Below are 5014 nucleotides of genomic sequence, written 5' to 3' on the forward strand. Positions count from 1 at the left end.
GGCTACCTGTCAGAATTGTGACTAGAGTTAAAAGTTCTTGACTCCCCCAGATCAAAACAATTTCCATTATTTTTAAACCCTGGTTCTGTTTAATGCTGATTATTATATTCCATTTCATAGGCTAACATTTTCTAACACTGATCCCCAATTCTGGGTACACTCAGTTTGAAATCTGCTTAAAATTTAAGAAGGAAAGTTTCCTAAGTAGGGATGTAATGATAGGGTCCTGCTGGACCCTAACCCCAGGCCCTAGACTGGCTTGTGAAAATTACTAACATAAACATTTACTAAAATCACTAAAACAAGGATGTTTAGACTTGGGCTCATAAAAGGAACACTTGTCCTGTAAACTGTTCCATGAACCCAAATAACCAAATTGTTTTGATTAATTCTGTTTTTAAGAGATCTCATGTCAAAGCTACTGTCTGAAAAAAATATGCTGTTTTTAGCAGTCTAAGTATTCCTCACATTCCTTAGAGCCAAAATTTTGGCATAAAAGCTCTGTTCCCCTTGACCCTAATTGCTAATTAGCTGCCCATGCTATTTGTCACACCAGCTTTGATAAAATAAAGTTTTGACTTAAAGTGAATCCTATGTAAGTTTTCACTTTGACCCCCAACCAAACTGCTCTGTTGAAGCAAATCTAATAAGAACATATTTGTTTAAACTCTTATAATAAATCTAATCATAAGGGTTTTAAACTGAAAATGAAGGTGAAGTAATAAACTACCTATTGAAATCTACATTACTATGTACCATAGAATGTAGGTATGCTATAAGACAAAGAAAAAAATTCAAGAATTATTGTTCTGTAAGAAATGATGAATGCAGGATGAATACAGAGAGGCCTGGAGAGACTTACATGAACTGATGCTAAGTGAAAGGAGCAGAACTAGGAGATCATTATATACTTCAACAATACTGTATGAGAATGTATTCTGATGGAAGTGGATTTCTTTGACAAAAAGGTCTAATTCAGTTTCAATTGATCAATGATGTACAGAAGCAGCTACATCCAAAGAGAGAACACTGGGAAATGAATGCAAACTGTATGCATTTTTGTTTTTCTACCCAGGTTATTTCTACCTTCTGAATCCAATTCTCCCTGTGAAACAAGAGAACTGTTTGGTTCTGCACACATATATTGTATCTAGGATATACATAACATGTATAGGACTGCTTGCCATCTAGGGGAGGGAGTGGAGGGAGGGAGGGGAAAAATCGCAATAGAAGTGAGTGCAAGGGATAATGTTGTAAAAAATTACCCTGGCATGGGTTCTGTCAATTAAAAGTTATTAAAAAAAAAAAAAAAAGAAAAAAATTCAAGAAAAGATCCAGGAATAAAACTCAGGGGCTAAGACAAATACAGTAAACAAGGTAAAATAGTAAGGTGAACTAAAAATAATGCAAGGGGGCAAATTTAATATGAACATTGATACCAATGATATCAAATGGCCTACTATTAGTATACTGGTATATTGTATTGTATATTGATATATTGGTATCAAATGGTAGGCCATTACCATACCATGGCTCTGGAAGGCTATATTTTATTCACAAGGCAAAAGGAGAGGCAGTAAGAGTGCTGAATATGAAAAATACATACTTACGTGAGGAAATTCAGGAATCAGAAGGGGAAGAATTGTAGAGATCATTTAGATTAAGAACAATGGAGGTAGATGAATGAAAGATAGGATATTGTTGGAATTTACTACAGACCACATCTTAAGAAAGAAAACATATGTTTGGGAAATATCACAGAGAGCATAGAGAGAACACTATGATTATGGGGGGGCTTCATTTATATAGATGCCTGAAGGAGCTCTCTGTAGATTGGTTAATATTAATAATTTGTATTTTACTTTAATGATAATTTCCTTCAAAACCCAGAAGAAACAACTAAGTCTAAAATGTTTAGACTTAGATTTCTCTAATAAGGAAGAACTGGTTTATTGGGTGGAAATAATTTTGAGAAAACAGATTCCAAAGCAAACAATATCCTACAGAATAAAATTCTACAAATGAACCTGGATGGTATGGAAATCTCCAAAATGAAATCAAGACGCAATGATTATGATATGTGACCAGCAGAATTGTTTCAGAAAACCTGGAAAAACTCAGGCAAAGTGAAGTGAGTAAAACCAGAAGAACATTGTACACCATAACAGTAATAAGGATGATAAAATGTGAAAGATACTAATCAAGACTAATCAAAGAACTACTCTGATCAAGATAATGATACAAGACAATTTCAAAATACCCATGAAGATATCCACTTCCAGAGAGTAAACTGATGAACTCTAAAAGCAGAGTGAAGCATACTTTAAAAAAAAAAAAAGTTTCTTTGTGGGGTTGTTTTTTTTTTTAACTGGCTAATATGGAAATATGTTTCACATGACATAAAAAAAGATACATTGAGAAACAATTCTAATTTTTAAAATGGGTGAGATGTCTAAAGAGTGATGTGTACCCAGAGGGAAGTCATCAACAAACTTAGATTTTAAAAAGACATACAGAAGAGCCAAGCAAAGACACTTAATAGAGGATGGACACAGGAGCATGGCATAGTCCCATAGGAATAACATCAAGAAGACTAAAGCTCAAAATGAACTAAAGCTGACAAGGAAAAATAAAATGAAAATGTATACTATAATTGGCTAAATGGATTAAAAGTAATCATTAATGGGAAATATAACTTAGAAGGAAGATTTTGGTCCAATGTTTCAGAAATTTCTGCTTTATTCAGCTTGTACTGTTTATTAAGGGTTTTTTTTTTTAAATCAATGACTTGGATAAAGGTTTAGATGAGATATTTATAAAATTTTTGGAGTTTACAAAGCTGAATAACGTATTGCATGACAGAGTCAGGATCCCAAAAGATCTAAACAATCTAGATAACTGGGCTAAATCTAATAGGATGAAATTTAAGAGAGTAATGGTTCAAAAAATTAATTTCATAAATGTAACAATGTATGAATTGCTCTATAACATTTCTTGTGAAAAAGATCTGTATTTTTGAGAAATGCAAGCTCATTATGAGTATGTTATAACATATCCTAAAAATGTAGCAGGTAGGCTACATGGAAAAGCCGTGCCCCAAAGATAGTGATAGTTCCCCTATACTCCGACCTAGTCAAACCACATAGGAAATATTGTGTTCAGTTATGGGTATACTTTTAGAAAGATAGAAGGAAAAGGCAAGGGAATAGAATAAGTATTGATAGATATTGCTTATAATGTGTCAACTAAGCACTTTTCTTTTGATCTTCACATCAGTTCTGGATTTTTCCCATTTTATAAATGAGGAAACTGAAAATTATTGCTTTGCAATACCACTACTAGGTCTGTGTCCCAAAAGAGATAAAAAAGAGGTTAGGTGAATTGCTCAGTTACAAGCTAGTAAGAGTCTGAGGCTGAATTTTAATTCTAGTCTTCTTGACCCCAGCCCCTTAATTGTATCCACTGTGCTAGCAGCTGCTTTTAGGAAGTACATGATGAACTACGGTGTCCAAAAGAGAGTGTCCAAGATGGTGAAGGGCTTTAAAATCATGCCAGGATTGACTGAAAAAATGGTATGCCTGAAGGACAAAAGATTTATGGGGAAATATAAGAGCTACTTTCAAATATCCAAGAGGCTGTCATGGGGAAGTTGATTTAGATTTGTTCTGCTTGGCCATAAAGGACAGATCTAGGAGCCTCTGAGAGACAAGAAAGAGACAGACTTAGGATTGATTAAAAGGAAAATTTCCTAATGATTCAAACCAGCCAAAAGTGAAATGTGAATTTTGGTTGTGCTAAGCAAATTAACTTCTCTAGGTCCCAGTTTCTTCCTCTATAAGATGAGGGATTGTATCTGACAAGGCAGATAGTAAATCCAGGGGAAAGAATTCCAGGCCTCGAGTTAAGAAGATCTAAATTCCAATCTGACCTCAGACACTTACTAGCTATGTGATCCTCAGCAAATATCTTTACCTTTCTGTGCCTCAGTTCTGCATCTGTAAAATGGGATAACAGCATCTATCTCCCAGGACTGTTGTGAAGATAGAGTTTATAATTGTTACTACTATACCCTTTGATCCAACAGTATCTCTACTGGGACTATATCCCAAAGAGATCATAAAAAAAGGAAAAGGGTCCACTTAGGCACTTGTGGTAGCCCTTTTTGTAATGGCAAAGAAACTGAAAATGGAATGGATGCCCACCAGTTGTGGAATGGCTGAATAAATTATGGTATATGAATGTAATGGAATATTATTGTTTTGTAAGAAACAATCAGCAGGATGATTTCAGAGAGGCCTGGAGAGACTTACATGAACTGATGCTGAGTGAAGTGTGTAGAACCAAGAGGACATTGTACACAGCAACAACAAAGATTATACAATGATTAATTGTTATAGATTTGGCTCTTTTCAACATGAGGTGATTCAAGGCAATTCAAATAGATTTGGGATGGAAAATGCCATCCATATCCAGAGGGAGAACTATAGTATTTTCATTTTTTGTGGTTATTTGTTTGCTTGTTTTTTTTTTTTTCTCTCCCTTGTGGTTTTTTTCTCTTTTGATCTGATTTTTCTTATGCAGTATGACAAATATAGAAATATGTTTAGAAGAATACCACATATTTAACCTCTATCAGATTGCTTGATGTCTTGGGGAAGGGGGAGAGAAGTGGGAGGGAGAAAAAATTTGGAACACAAAGTTTTACAAAAGTGAATATTGAAAACTATCTTTCATGTATTAGGAAAAATAAATTACTATTGAAAAAATTGTTAGCATTTACCACAGGGTCTGGCACATAGCAAGAGTTATATAAATGTGGTGCAATGGATAGAGCACCAGCTCTGAAGTCAGGAGAACCTGGGTTAAAATCTGACCTCAAACAGTTAACATATCTTAGTTGTGTGATCCTGGGCAAGTCACTTAACCCCAATTGCCTCAGCCAAAAAAATGTTATATATATATAACATGGTAGCTATTGTTATTATTAATCACTAAGGTCAATTACAACTCTAAA

This window comes from Sarcophilus harrisii, chromosome 1, assembly GCF_902635505.1.
Source record: "Sarcophilus harrisii chromosome 1, mSarHar1.11, whole genome shotgun sequence".
In the NCBI taxonomy this organism is placed as follows: domain Eukaryota; kingdom Metazoa; phylum Chordata; class Mammalia; order Dasyuromorphia; family Dasyuridae; genus Sarcophilus; species Sarcophilus harrisii.